The sequence below is a fragment of the Vombatus ursinus genome, unplaced genomic scaffold (assembly GCF_900497805.2).
Source record: "Vombatus ursinus unplaced genomic scaffold, bare-nosed wombat genome assembly UNPS02014810.1, whole genome shotgun sequence".
Taxonomy (NCBI): Eukaryota; Metazoa; Chordata; class Mammalia; order Diprotodontia; family Vombatidae; genus Vombatus; species Vombatus ursinus.
In genome coordinates this window covers 29,856,073-29,871,910 of record NW_020954588.1, presented here as the reverse complement: position 1 = coordinate 29,871,910, position 15,838 = coordinate 29,856,073, and the positions used below count along the sequence as shown (strand labels likewise).

The 15,838-nt window shown below is 46.7% G+C and overlaps 1 protein-coding gene across 1 annotated transcript in view; it reads left to right on the top strand.

Annotated features, from left to right (window-relative positions):
* The window catches only part of PRKCI (protein kinase C iota), a 79,189-nt gene that overhangs the window by 30,704 nt on the left and 32,647 nt on the right, over positions 1-15,838 (top strand). The window lies entirely within an intron of this gene.

Sequence of the window (15,838 nt, the reverse complement as noted above, 5' to 3'; positions counted from 1 at the left end):
CACCCAGCAGTGACAGAACTGGACTCCACACTGGGGCTTCGGGCTTCTGGTGTGAAGTTCAGTCTGCTTGGCCATGTCTGAAATGAATTCTCCTGATGCCAGCTAACATAGGAATGTGTGAATCAACTTCAGAAATCGATATTTAATAGTGAAAACTTTCTCTATGAATCATAGGTTTTAGAGGTGGACAGGACATTAGAGAGACTGTAAGTAGATTCCACACAAACATCCTCCTGTGTAACTGAGGAGCTTCCTACCAAGGAAAACGTCAGAATATCCTCCAGCCGGCTGCCGGGTATTGGGGGGCTAGTCCTTGGTGCTTCTCCTTCCAGTTAGCACCGCGCTCTTTGGAGACTTCGTTCTCCATTTGTGTGTGCTACCCAGAGAGTGAGTGGGAGAAGAAGGAAGTCGCCTGCCAGTCATTGAGCTACTCATTAACCATCCCAGCGAAAGGTCTGTGCAGAGAGGAAGCTGGCACTAGAGATAAGGGGTCTGTGGGGGGGTACGTGTGTGTATGCATTGTGTGTCTGCACAAGCTTGTGTGTGTGTGTGTGTGTGTGTGTGTGTGTACCCACACACGCGTGGATGCAAATCACCTGGAGTCTTTCAACTCTTCCCTTTCCCTAACCATTTGTATCCAGTCAGTTGCCAGGCCTCCCTGATTCCATCTCCACATATCTCCAACCCCTTCTCCACTCACGTCGCCACATCTCTTGTTCCGGCCCTCACCTGGTCTGCTGTGGTACCCTTCCAATTGGTCTCCTTGTTTCCAGTCTCTTCCCTTTCTAACAATAATAATAATAATAGTAATAATAATAGTAATGATAATGATAGCAGCTAGCATTTATGTAGCACCTACTGTGAGCCAGGCACTTGATAAGCATTTTACAAATATTATCTCATTTGACCCTCAAAATAACTGTAGGAGGTTGGTGCTATTATTCCCCATTTCCCAGATGAGGAAACTGAGGCACACAGGGTGAAATGACTTGCCCAGGGTCACACCGCTCGTAAGTGTCTGAGGCTGGATTTGAACTCGAGTCTTCCTGACCAGCGCTCTATCTGCTGGGCCACCTGGTGATATTCCTAAAGCACAGGTCTGCCCATGTCACTCCCCTGCTGAGAAGGCTCCAGGGGCTCTCTGTTGCCTCTAAGATAAAAGTACAAGCTCCTCTTGGCGTTGTCAGGCCACCTTCAGCATGGCTTCAGGCCGCCTTTCCAGACAGTCTGTTCCGCCCAAACTTAGTGCCCCTCATACGTGGCCTTCCTCACGGTGACCACCAGACCTGGAGACCAGCCCCCCTTCGCCTGCACTTGTAGAATGCCTCTCTTCCTCCAAAGCTCAGCCCACGCTCCATGTCCTCCCACCAGCTCCTCTGTGTGTGCGGGCCTGTGATTTCCTTGGTTTGTGGAGCTCCCAGGAAGGAAGTCCTTTGGTCAGTGCCACTCGACCTCTCCTCTGCAGTGGGCAGTCCTGAGAGAGGGTCCGAGATGCCGGCTTCCAAGAGTCTCCCAGTCAGCATGTGTCAGAGACGGGCCCGGAAGCCAGGTTTTCCTGTTGAGGAGGCCTGCTCTCTGTCCACTGCTCCCTGCGGCCCCTCCTATCAGCTTTTTCTGTGGCTTGTATGGCTCCTCATCTGTCTGCATCCCTGCTGTTTTCCTCAGGAGAATGTGAGCCACGCGAGGGGAGAGATGCGTCCCTTTCTGTCCTCGGCCTCCCCTCCTCTTAGAGCAGTGACGCTCATTCATTGCTGCTTCTCCCGCAGTTACTGGTCCTGTTGGTATTTTGTAAAAAAATCCCTAAGCATATTTTTGCTGCATATATAATATATATGCAGAAATGCTAAGGTTACCCTTGATAAGCCATGTTTGTTTTTAATAAATATACATAACGTTTTTCTGGAGCTTTCACGTTTGCATAGTATCTTCTAGCCATTATCTCATTTGATTCTCTCAGCACAACCTTTGTTATTACCATTTTACAGATGAGAAAACTGAGGAGCAGAGGGATTATGTAGTTTTCCCAGGGTCAGAGCAAGCTTTGAAGTAGGATTTGAACCCAGATCTTCCTCATATCAAGTCTAGTACCTTCTTGCCTCACTGGCTATTGCTTTATCATGGGGTGGTGTTTTAGAGAATTTACATACAAATTGATTTCCAGGAAATTAGTTTTTCTCACTGACTTCCACTGTAAAACCTGATGTGTAACTATGGGGAAGGAAAAAGTCCTGCCATACATATATAATAAAGCCACACTTCAAAATGCAGCAGGAGTCATTCCTTAAATATGAAATGACTTTTTTTTTTCCTCATCAGATATTAACAGAAACCTTTCCCCAGACAGCTTGGTTTGGCTAACGTGTAATTTGTAAAGTCTGTAAGTGGCATTTCTTTTTTCCTGTTTCTCCTTTCTCCTCCATAATCACATCAAGGGAAGGGAGGCAGCAGTGTGGAATTGTTCTGACTTTTGGGTATTCCACCACCTTGGCTGGCCGGCTTGTGGCCATCCCTTGAGCGTGGCAGTCACAGCTCTTGACGTGAAAGAAAGACCCTTCATTTTTTAAAATTATTTTCTGTGACTGAACTGGACACACACCAACAGACACGAACATTTCCTTCGATAAAGAAGGCAGGAAAAGAGAAGGGCATATGAAGTTGTGAAGCTGGTGTTTTTAAAAGGACTGAATCAGTTCGTAGCACGTTGGTGGTTTTGTTAGTTGACTGTGATTGTGTCTCTCATTTTAACAACACTTCAGTGATGTGCCCTTCTTTTCTCTTTGTGAGGAGGGGATGTCCCTTCTCTTCCTGTCTCCTTATTCCTCCCTCCTCCCCCAGACTCTCCTTTATAGCCTGTAGGAAGAGTTAAGCCAAACAAATGCCCCCAGACCTTCTGTCTCCAGGGCTGGCAGGCCGCTGGGCGGTATGCGGAGCCTTGGCTGACTGTTGATCTGGTCAGAGAGCTAAGCAGTTGGGGAGACGTGGGAAAAGGAGTACAAGAGAGTTTATTTTTGAATGACTGAAGCATCTATTAAGCGCTTGCTGTGAACTAAGTGCAGGGGGTAGGACAGGCCAGTTCTTGAGGGGCTCCCATTCTCCCGGGGGAGACACCGCACTGGAAGGCTTCAGCTGCAAGCCAGGCCAAGCCGTCCCCTGGTCTTGGGTGTGGTGTCAGGCAGTGGGTCATGCCCACTTCGGTAAAGTCATTTCCACAGATAAAATCTTATCCGTTTCTGTTGTTGAGCCATTTGATGGAGCCAAGGACTTTGGTAGCAAGACCCAGGAATACAGTAGAAATGCTCAGAAATTCACAGGAGACAGAATCGGGAAGAGAAGCTCATGAAAGAACCAGTGGTCTCATGTCTGTTATGAACTTACAGTGTAGGAGCCACAGATCAGTCAACAAGCATCCATTGAGTGCTTACTGTGTGCCAGGCACTGTTTTAAGTCCTGGGGATCCCAGGAGAAGCTGAAACAATCCCTGCCCTCCAGGAGCTCCTATTCTGATGGGGGAGACAAACCTGACGGTAATTAGACCTGTACCGTTTCTATACAGAGGGAATGGAAGGTCACATCAGCAAGGAGGGCCGAGAAAGACCTTTGTCTGGGTGAGAATTGAACCAAGTTTTGAAGGAGGTCAGGGCAGCTAAGAGGTGGTGGTGAGACCGGAAGGGAGGCCAGTGCAAAGGATAGGTGTTTGGAAACAGGCATTTCTGTCAGCCTGCCCTCCTCAGCAGCCCCTGAACATCCTAAGAAGGCAAACACATGGCAGCTTCTTGGATTAACAGGGGATCGCTCACCTTGTGATCCCCTTCTTATTGCAGCTATACCCTCTGCAACCCAGAAGGGCATAGAGTGCATTCTGGCTGTCAGCCTGATTGCTCCTCAGGGCATGAGCATGTGGCATCCGCCATATGCAATGTGTGTTTTGTATACCCATGTCTATATGTGTGTATATCTAACTGTTATTTTTACCTAACCTTCATCTTGGTAGAGGTCAGACCTTGGCAACCTGAGGTGCACGCCAGGTGGCCCAGGAGATAGTTTGTGTGATGCATGTGTAGATTGAGGAGGAAACCCAAGGATGGGCCAGGTTTGTCTCTGAGGCCCTCTGATCTCCTACATTCCTTTCTTATCTGCAGTTCTTCTTCTGCCCACAGTCTCCCCCCCACAGATGTTTTCTTGCAGGCCTCTGCTTGCCCCATTCCCTTCTCCCCACTGCAATGCCCCACCCATCCCCGAGCTTCTGAACTCAATCAGAAGATCAGTTGAGCAGCTCTGATGCCCTTTTGTTCCTTCCCTGTTCCCCCAGAAGAACAGGAGTTAGCTTTGGAAGCATAGACATTCTGTAAATCTGTATTTTTATTCGTCACGGACCTTTGCTTACTCTAGGCCAAGGTGGGGAATCTTCCAGAAGCGGTCTGCTAAGGTCTCACCACTTTCTTTCAGTCTGCCTGGGGTAAAGTGACCCCAGCTGATTCCTGATAGGGAGTGACCTGGTGGTTTGAGTACATGTGTGATTATCTATGTGTACTTTCTGATGTATGTGCTGAGGGGTACCCAACACCCACACATCCCTTCAGTGGAGTCCATAGTATCCTGGAGTTAGGAAAACTTGAGGTCAAATCTGCCCTCAGACACTTAGTGACTGTGTGGCCCAAGGCAAGTCACTTAAGCTCTGCCTAGGTTTCCTTATCCATAAAATGGGGATGATAACAGCACCTACCTCCCAGAGCTATTCTGAGGATCAAATGAAATAATATATGTAAAGCGCTTAGCAAACCTTAGAGCTCTTTATAAATGCTAGATGATATTATTATTTAGTTATCAAACCTCTGATTACTCACACCTGATCTACCATATTCTGGAATGTTTTGACAATTTTGAAAGGGGAGGACAATGGAGGGGAAATGTTGATGAAGTAAATGCTGACTTTCCATCTTTTGTTCAAATGAGACTTTGAGTATTGGGGCATTAGCCGTTTAAGTACTCTTGTAGTTCAGGATAGAGGAGGTAGAATTTCTGTAATAAACTGGAATTTGAGGATTAGCATTTCCCTTCATCCTCTTACCACAAAATGCCCAGAAATCTTAGTTGTGCGTTGCCCTCTTCCAGGCAACTGAAGGGTGATCCACAGACAGGCAGCGTCCCTGCGTGTGAGTGCTTCATCTGAGGCAACCCAGGTGTGGAGATGTGGCGTGGGAGAAGCGTCACGTGATTCCTTCCCAAATTACTCAGACATTATCCCAGTGATGCTGGAGTATCGACATGGCGATGCATATGGGAGCCAGTGCCCAGACTGGGGTGACTGGATTGAAACTAACAGATGGCGGCTTAGGCAAAGGCTGATGGAGTGGGTGGTGAGTGTCTGGCAGAGAAAGGGCTGACTTTTTTTTTTTTTTTTTAAATACTTTTGGAAGGGCTTGATTTATTTAGTTACATTAGTATTGACTCTGGTGCCAGTTAATTCCCTTTTTTCTCTCCTGATCTATTTACCAAAGGGCCGTACATAAGCACATACACACCTGGATTCTTTGAGGTTTTGTGGTTTCCTCAAGATGATCCTCAGCAGCCCTCGAGAGCAGGTAAACCCACGGTCCTGTCATGTGCCCAACAACAATTCTGGACCAAATCTCATCCAGGAGAAAATAAGCGTGTGATGACAGTGATGACGCCTCCCATTTACAAAGCACCTTGTTCATGACAACCCTATGAGAGCATCAGCGCACATAACAGCATTTCAGGGATAAGGACCCCGAGGCTCTGTGTGTGTGACTTGTATGTGATGTGGCCAGGGTCCCCCAGCGAGGACTCACACTAGATCTTGCGCTTCTGTATGCTTCCTGTGTAGGGAGGAAAGGGGAAATGGAGGCATTTTACCTGGAGATTCTGCTGATGATACTCGTTTGGTTTAATTGTGTGTTACGGTTTTGTGCACATTTTAGTGATCTTGCATTCGAAGCATTCTGTTTGGTTTGTGGAGCTAGCCTTGCTTCAGTGATGATAGACATACACAGCCCAAGTTTCTGAAGATCCTTTCCTGTAAGGAAATTAGCTAACAATCTTTGTAACGTTGCTGTTGTTTAGGTAAAGAGGAAAATATTTCCATTTTGCAGATAGGGAAACTGAGGGACGTTGCAATGAAGTGATTTGCCCAATGTTTTATCCTGTAGGTTAATGACTTGATTAGATTTCCGGATATTTTACTAGTCTCTGATCTTTCTTCAGTCCAACTGTCACTTGGAATTTGAAAGCCCATGGATTACCTATCTATGGAAGTCATTTAATCTTCTTAGGTTTCTTGGGGATACTTTTAGATCTTGAGGTACAGCGCTATAGTAGACTGTTGAATTTGGAGTCAGAAAGACCTGGGTTCAGCATCTACCTTAAAACTTAGTAGCTGTGTGACCATGGGCAAGTCACTTATCCTCTCTGTGCATCAGTTTCCTCATCTGTAAAATGGGGGTGATAACACCCACCTCATTCAGTTGTTGTGAGGATTGAATGAGGTTAAGGTTTGCAAAGTATTTTGCAAAACTTAAAATGCATTGTAAATTCTAGCTACTTTGTTCCTCTTGTTTTAAATTCCACTGAAAAATTACAGAGACTTAGGATATCAAAACACCACTGCATGTGTATGACAGAGTTAAACCTAACTTTCAGCTTTTTTCTAATTAATATTTCATAAAAATTGTACAAAGGTCGAGTTCAGTGAATTCAATTAAATGTTCAGATGCCTGCAGTGCCCAAGGTTTCAGACCGTGTGTTGGGAATACAGAGACAAATGGGAAACGGGCCCCAGCCCTGCTCCATCGTATGACATGGAAACAGGCAGGCAAAGCCACGTGAAGGGTTAGTGTCAGCACCTCGAAAAACTATCAACAACCACAGGAAACGCTTCCTAGGCTGTGGCATCCAAGCTGAGCGTCGCAGAAAACTCCACAGGCGAGAATGGAGGGCAGCTTGGACAAAGATGCTGAGTCCAGATGCTGGGATGTGGGGGTCTGAAAGGAAACTGTCCTAGACAGGGGGTCTAGGGCCGGGTTGTATTAGAAGGGCCGCTTGTATTTTATCCTGGAGATACGAAGGAGAGGCTGATGCTTTTTGAGTAGGGAGGGGCATAGATGGTTATTTTGGCTGGTTTGGAGTGGAGAGACTTGAAGGAGCTGTCCCAGTAGACCCAGTGAGGTGATGACGGCTTGACCTAGGGCTGTGTCTGTGAGTGCAGAGAGGGAGCACATGGGAGAAATGTGGAATCACAACTGCCAAGAGCTGGCAACCGATTAGATGGAAGGGGTGAGTGAAGAATCCAGGATGACTCTGACGTGGTGATCTAGGGTGATAAGGAAGATGGCGGTGCTCTGGAGGCAGAAATCAGGAAATTCAGAAGGGAAGGGTTAGGAGGGACGTTGGTCCAGTTCATATCTCAAGGAATAGAAACACAGCCAGTTACCAGCTTAAAGCTAACTCTGCAGGGTTAATTGATGAATGTACCGTAAGCAAACCATGGATGGTAGCGCCAAAGCAATCCAGGTGCCACTCAGCTCAGCTAGCTACCTCATTCTCCACTGTTTTGGCCCCAAGAGCCTGCATGTCCCACATGATGAGTGGACACTTCTGGCTCTGGGCCTGGCCTGGGCACAGCCTAGAGCTGAGCAGCCACTGGTTGGGAGGAGGAGCCTTTTGTAGCCCAGAGGGCAAAAGCAGGGCCGTGGAGGGACTTCAGGGCAAAGTGTAAGAGTATAAGAGAGGATAGCTTAAAACATTTTGGGAGACATCAAAGAGGCCAAAGGCTCATAGATTATTCAGGGGGCTTATATGTATTTTTCCTGAATACTTTCTCCAAGAAGAAAAAAGGAAGGTACTTGACACAATGAACCCTGAACACTGCAGAAAATGAGATGGACGATGTCTCAAGCTGGATTCTTAGTGGGAGTAATTTCTGAATCTGCTCTTTGTGTGCAGTTGGGTCATTAATCTGTTTGCAAAGGTCAAAATCAGCATCATTAGAAGAAATGAGAAGAAAGCAAGGCATTCAATTGCAGTGGCCTCAGCCAGATATATGCAGGAGAAGCTTTGGATACTGAAAAACAAAAAATACATACACAGGAAAAGACATTAGCACAGGCTTTAGTCACTTTCTCCAAAGTATAACCTTTGTCAAGCAAAGTTGAGACCAGAAGAGCCCAGAAACCGCCTCCGGCAGCAATGTTTGGGTTCCTCACCAAGCAGATATGGCAGCCGAGGACAATGCAGGATTAAAATGTGACTTATTTAAAAATTATTACAGAGGAGAATGGTGGAAGATTGTGAATAACATCTCTTTACAAAATAGCTGATTGGTAGAGGGGGGGAAAAAGTCTGTGAAACTCTTGGCATAAGGCCCAGTTAAGGTGCCATCTCAAGAACATTATAGGTGAAAGTGGAGAGAGGCCTGCAGGCATTCAAAAAATGGAAAGAGCCTGGAGCGATCCCTCACTTGTGGACTCTGACCCCTCAGTGCCCAGTGTGCCTTAGGACAAAGTAGAAACTGGTACTAAGAAGTCAGAAAAATAGGACCAGATCAAGGCTCCCCAGGAGAAAAACACGCAGGAGGCAACTCAATTGTGAAAACATCGAGGAGTCATTTTCAGAATAGGTGAAGAGGTGAAGAGAATCCTTCGACTCTCTCTGGTGCTGAGATTTTGAAAGTGAACTATTAGGGGAAAAAATTGTTTTGGCTTATTACTTAAAAAAAAAAGAAGCAATCTGGGGAACATCTGTGAAAAAGGCCAGCTGCCATAATAGAGATCTGCAGTTTCGAGTGTAATCCTTTTGTTTTTGAGTCTATGGAAATGCCCATTTTATTTAATGTTGTTAAGTTCAGAACAAAAATAAGTTTTATAAAAAGAGGACAAGAGTTGCCACTGATCCATGTGCTTATGTTCTCAGCGAGTTGAGCAGGAGATTAGGCTGAATTACTATTTTGGTGAATTAGGAAGCCCTTTTTTTTTTTAAGTATTTTTTTTATTAATTTATTCTGATTTATCGACAATCACTTCCATAAGCTTTTGAGTTTTAAATTTTTTCCCACCTCCCTCCCCACAACGGTGCCCAATCTGATATCGGCTCTACATATACATTCCTATTAAACATATTTTCACATTAGTGATGTTGTAAGTAAGAATTAGAACCAATAGGTGGAACTACCAGAAAGAGGAAACAAAGCTCAGCAGAAGAGAAAAAAAAATAGTAAATAGCATGCTTCGATCTGCATTCAAGCTCCATAGTTCTTTCTTTGGATGTGGATAGCATTTTCCATCATGAGGCCAGGAAGCCCTTTCAGTGATCCCAAGCTACTCCATGAAACAAAAATTCATATTTTGGTACCCTGGTATTTTTCCAGGTCTGGCTCTGAATTAACCACTTTCTCTAAAGGAACCGTTTTAAGTGATACAAAGGTCAACAGAGAGATGACGTACGATGTCCAGAAGTTGGCTCTGGCTTATAGCCTGTTCTCAGGTCCCATCATAGAAGGTATCCAGGGAGAGGAGGATGTGGACCAGTTATGTGGCACCAGCAGGGGAGACCCTGGGGCCTTTCTTTTCTTTTCTTTTTTTTTTAAGTGAGGCAGTTGGGGTTAAATGACTTGCCCAGAGTCACACAGCTAGTGAGTGTTCATGTGTCCAAGGCCGGATTTGAACTCAGGTCCTCCTGACTCCATGTTACCCATGGAATGGTAGACATCCTAGAGAAAGGTGTCTTTAGGGCACTGGCTAGATCCTCTGGAAGATTTATGGGGGGAGCACAGATCAGCCTTACATACACTACATAGGAGCCTAGGCTAGTTTGGGATCTGCATCATTGGATTGGTGGGACCACCATAAAGATAAGATTGCATTTTCCTGGTTTTTTTTTTTTAACAAAATTTCTTTAAATTCTAAGTTAAGTGTATTTAATTCTTTTTGATTTTTGGTTTCTGGTTCTGCATCTCTAAAGTGAGAGCATTGGACAGTCACCAAGGCCTCTTTTAGCTTTACATTCTCTGATTTGTTCAATTTGAGTTTTTCCTTAAGCAGAGGAATATTTGAACATTTTCCTAAACTTTTAAATTTTCTGTCACTCTTTTAAATATGTTTTTCAGTTTCTAACTATAGCTTGTACTTTGGTATACTGTGTGGGAAGAAGTTTTAAACTTGAGATGGTATGAATATTTTAGGACAGAAATGGAATCTGGTTATGTCTGTGCAGCAGAGTAGCAAGAATCTGCTTCATTTTAGCTGCTTAATTCTCTGGAAGAAAAAGGACTCTCTGTTCCTTAGGGTCAAGGTAAGAGAGCTGGCCCAGGGGCCTCCTCTGCAGCATTGCCATCAAGGGTGTCACCTAGCCTTCTCCTGGGAGACCTCTGGGTTGGGGGAATCCGTCACCTACCTGTGGCTGCCCGCCTGTTGTTTCTGGCCCTCACTATCTGGGGCCAGGTGTGAGTGGCCTAATCTTTTCCTGCCGTCCTGGATAACCCTTCAGGCACTTGAAGCAGCCATCTGCTCCTCCCGAGTCTTCTTTTCTCCACCCTAACCCCCCTAGTTCCATGACTTTGACCTGAGACACCCCATCTCCCACCCCACCCCACTAGCACTCTAGTTTGCCCCCAGCTTTTCAGTATCATTAAAACATGGCTTCAGAGCTGAAAACAATGCTCCAATTGGCAGCTGACCAAGGCAGCAAGTAGTGGGACTGCCATGCCCCATGTTCGATGCACCCTGATTCTAATTATAACCTAAGAACACTCAATGTCAGGCTCAGAAAACATTTTTTTTCCTTGACACATTAATGTCATTTAAAGTAGTGGTTGAGCACTGCACCTAGTACATGGCACGTAGTAGGTGCTACATAAATGCTTGTTTCTCCTCCATCCTCCCTCATAATCCTACTCAGATGTTTATTGAACCATATGTCAGATAACTGAAAACAAGTCAGTACCTGTTACGTGCAAAACACTGTGTCTGAGACTGAGAATATTTAGATGAAAATTAATTGTCAGTGTCCCAGGAGCTTCTAGGCTAACTAGAGAAATGGGCATATAGAAACCAGTCTGATACCAGGTAGAATAAATGTGTCAAGGGAAAAGGAGGTGTCTAGACGTGGGCTCAAAGAACTATGAGGAGACCAGGTTTGATGTCTGAGAGGCACGACGGTAAGTGGCCAGCCAAATAATGTGACCTGATGCTTTGACGGCGTGGGTGGTAGTCAGGTGTTCCCTCCACTCTGAATGTTTCATGATTTGTTATTAAGGAATCGCTCTCTTTCATATGTGCAGACGTGTCTCATCCAGAGGTTTGTGCAGCCTGTCGATAGAATGCCATCATAACTGAGCTGTCACGTGATTCCCAAGCCCCCAGCTAGAATGTGCTACCTTTACTTCTATCCCACATGTGGTGAATAAAAAAGAGAGGGCAATCAGGCCAGGCTTTCTGGTTCGAATCTGCCTTGGGGCTGATTGGCTTCTGTAGGCCTTCCTTGTACTTGAAAAACATACCAGATGCATCATTATCCACTGGTTAACTGGCAGTGTGAAAGAGCATGTCAGGAGACTCCTACAGGAGGAGGGGGTTAGTGGAAACTGCATTATTTATTGTTTTGGTAATTACCAAGATCACAGGATCCCAGATCTAGACCAAAGGTCACCTAGTCCGCCCCTCTCATTTTATAGATGGAGAAACTGAGATTGACAGGGTGGTCGCCCAGAGCCACCGAGGGAGTGAACCCAGGATCTTTGACCCCAAAGCCGGGTTCTTGTGCTTCTGGTTAATTCTCAGACTCAGAGCAGGTGCTCTTAGTCTGCAGGGACTCAAGTCTTCCAAGAGGGAGCCGAGCTTAGGATGTCAGGCTGCAAAGTTAAAAAGCAGTTTTAAAGCCATCTGAGTGAGTGGCAGAAAGGTTTATTAGGACGTGTAACTGCATAGTGAATGAGACCCATCTTGGGTGTGTCGTAGCGAAACAGCGGAAGACCGGCAAAGATGAACCCTCGGACGTGGGGGTAAAGGAACAGATCCATGGCTTAGCCCCGGGGTCACATCGTCGTTTGGGTCTTGTTTGGAGCAAAGACCAAGTTTCACAGTGGAAGTGACAGTGTCACATGCCAGTGTTTTTGACTGGCATGTAGATTGGCAGGAAGTAGGAAAGGGGCCCATCAGGATGCTTGAAGCACTCTCTAGGGGCCGATTTCAGAATGCGGTCTCTTGATTCGAGTATTCTGCTTAGAGTGATGTGACCACCCTGCACAGAAGTCCTCCTCTGATGCCTCAGCAAGTCAAGTTAACAAGCTTTCATTAAGTGCCTGCTGTTTGCCAGACACTGCGATGTAGGGCAAGGCAAAAGCCGGTCCATCTGATGGAGGGGAGACGACATGCAAACAACTCCTCACAAACAAGGTTGATCCAGGATAGATTGGAGATAATGTCAGAGGCCAGGCAGTAGCACTGAGGGGATCAGGAAGGCTTCCAGCAGAAGACGAGTCTTTGCTGACACTTGAAGGAAGCCAGGAGGCAGGCGAGACAAAGTTCTGGCTGTGGAGGACAGCCGGAGAAAATGCCGGGAGCCAAGAGATGGAGTGTCCCCGAGTATGTGGGAGAGGGTGTAAGGTCTGAGAAGCCTGGAAAGGTCGGGGAAAGCCAAAGCCTCGATCCTGGAGATTTAGGAGTTTATTATGGCGGAGGGGGAGAACACGGTCAGAGCTGTGCTTTAGGAACATCCCTTTGGCAGCCGAGTGGAGGATGGGCTGGAGGGGGAGAGATAGCAGCCCCCGGTTCTCCAAGGCTGTCCCAGCAAAGCATCAGCCCACAGTCTCTCCCAAACCTGCAGACTGTGTGCAGCTCCACAAGGGGGGCCCACTAAGGGCGGTGAAGCCAGATAATAGGTCCATGTAGCCCAGTTTTGTGGCTTCTTCCAGGAGCACGGAGGTGGGGGTTGAGCCATGTTTGAGCATGACCAGGGCTGAGACAGCCTGAGGACAAAAGAGCTAATGGAATCAGGGAGTGAGGGCGTTGTTTTTCTTGGAGATGTTTTCTCGATGCTCTTTTTATTAACATTGCTGTGAGATGGGGCTGGGGGAGTGTGATGAGAGGAGAGTCCGGCATCGAAGAAGGAACCAAAAGATGAGGCGTCTCCAGGAGAGACCAGTGATAATTGCAGCTAGATGGGGAAGACATCTAGGCTTAAGAAGAGTTTGTTAACCATAGGGTGGGGAGTTCCAGAAGATGCAGTGGGAACCCTGTTGGGCCTTCTCCTAGGCCTGGTGTGGGGGAGGGATGCTGCTGATCTTTATAAAAATGAGATAGAGGAGAGAGGTAGCAGGAGCAGGAGATTTCCATGTTTCACACAGCATAGCATTTGCTAAGCACCGACTATGGCCCCTTATCTCAGTATCCTTCTTAGCCTCTGAAGCCTTTGACCCGTCGACTGCTCTTTCCTTGATCCTCGCTTCTCTCTAGGTTTTCAGGAAACCACCACACATGTTTCACTGCTGCCCAGTCTCCTTTGCTTGACTTTAATCCAGGTCATGCCCAGTAAGCCTGGCTCTGTCCTGGGCCCTCTTGTCTTCTCCCTCTGAGCTCACTGGGATTCCCTCATCATCTCTGTGCTTAGGATTCCCAGGTCTGCGTCTCCAGCCCTAACCTCTCATGAGCTCCAGTCTTGCATCTCCGTCCTGAACCGGATGTCCCCTGGGTACCTTCAGCTCGCCGTGCTCCACACTGGTGTGGCGTCTTTCCCCATGTCCTCCCAGGCTCACAGCTTGTGGCACCCTGGACTCCTCACTGTCTCATTCTCCCGGTGTCCAGTCGTTGCCAAAGCCTGTGGGTGTCGCCTCCGTGGTATCTCACACGTCTGCCCCTTCTCTCCTCGGGCATTGCCGCCTCCGGGGTGCGGACCTTCGTGTCTGGACTGTCGCAGCAGCCTGCTGTGCTTCTCCTGCCACAGGCCTCTCCGGTATCAGCCTTGTTTGTCTAGTTGTTTGCATGTGGTCCCCCTCCATCAGATGGGACTGGCTTTTACCCTTCTTTGTGTCGCGGTGTCTGGTACACAGAGGCTCTTAATAAATGCTTGTTGACTGACCGAATAGCACTCTGCTAGGCTTTGGGGATCCAAAAACAGAAACAGAATAACCCCACCTCTCAAGTGGCCTGCATTCTGTAGCAGGAGACAAAATGCATGTGTGGAAGTACACACAAAGCAGGGGCAGCTGGGTGGTGCAGTGGATGGAGCACCAGCCCTGAAGTCAGGAGGACCTGGGTTCAAATCCTGCCTCAGACCAAACACTTGACACTTATTAGCCGTGTGACCCTGGGCGAGTCACTTAACCCCAGTTGCCTAAAAAAAAGGAGGACACACAAAGTGATTGACTGTGCAATGAATCCAAGGTAATTTTGGGGAAGAGGTCCCAGCAGCTGGGCAAGTTTGGGCTGATTTTTGAAGGAATCTGAGGCTTCTGAGAGGCAGAGGTGACTGAGGGAGTACATCACAGATCTGGGGTAGGCACAGTGTTTGCATTGAGAAGGAATGTGTTGTATGAAGAGGAATAGCTGGGAGATCAGTTTGACTGGATTACAGTGTGTTTGAGGGAGAGGCATGTGGCGTGTGGCTGGAAAGGTAGGTGAGGGGCTTGCTTTCTTTTTCTTTTTCTTTTTCTTTTTGAGGCAGTTGGGGTTAAGTGACTTGTCCAGGGACACACAGCTAGCTAGTTAGTGCCCGAGGCCGTCTAAGGTGGGATTTGAACTCAGGATCTCCTGACACCAAGGCCTGTGCTCGGTCTACCGTGCCACCAACCTGCCCCTAGTGAGGGGCTTTCAGTGCCAAATAGGAATTTATATTTAATCCAGAAGTAAAAATACAAAGTCCAGAGTCAGATTCAGGGATAGGAATAGGGCCTGGGGCTACTGGAGTGCCAGATAGGGAGACATTCACGGACTAAGGACCATCATTACAATCATCTTTTGAAATTGAAGGTAATTTTTTTTTAAAGAACAAAAATCTATTTTCTCTTTCCCCTGCTTCCTTATGAGTCCTCTGGATTCATGGGTGATTATTGCACTGATCCCAAGTCATTCAGGGTTGCTTGTCTTTACAGTGTTGTTGTTGTATAAATCATTGTCAAAGAAAGTTGATGTGAAGGCGTCCCTGCTTTGGTGTCTCACTGGTGGTTTCCCCTCGGTCACCTTTGTGCTGTCAGCCAGCAAGAGCAAGTCCATGGAAGAAGGTCCTTGCCAGGCCCAGGGGCTCTTCACTGTGTCATGGGCTCCTTGGGCCGTCTGGCAAAGTGCGTGGTCCCCTTCTCAGAATGATGTTCTTACCTGCCTAAGGATTACAGAGCAAATGATGGAGGGATCACAGGCTTATTGATCTAGACCTGGAAGAGGCCTCAGAAGCCGTCCTGTCTAACCACCTCATTTTACAGGTGAAGAAACTGAGGCCCAGCAAGCCCAACTGTGGCAAAAGCAATAGGTCATGTGGTTATCACAAGCCATCCAACAGAGACCTTATGGAAATGGCAGCCCACCTACTCACATTGGATGAAAAAGAGATAAGAAAAAAGTAGAGCACTAACTTGTGGTATACCTGTTAGTCATGCGACAGTGGTCACTTAGGTCTTTTGTGTAGATGTATTTCCTTGCCGTGCTAGATGTGAATCTCCAATGCAAATGCAAGAAAACTCTGGATATTTTATGATCCTGATAGATGATCTTATGTTTGTGTGTCTTATGAGACATTGTAAAGAATTAGAAGTCGACAGGGTTTTAAAATTCTTACATATAATCTTGTTTGTGTATCCTATGAGACATTGAAGAAATAGGAATCAGTGGGAGTT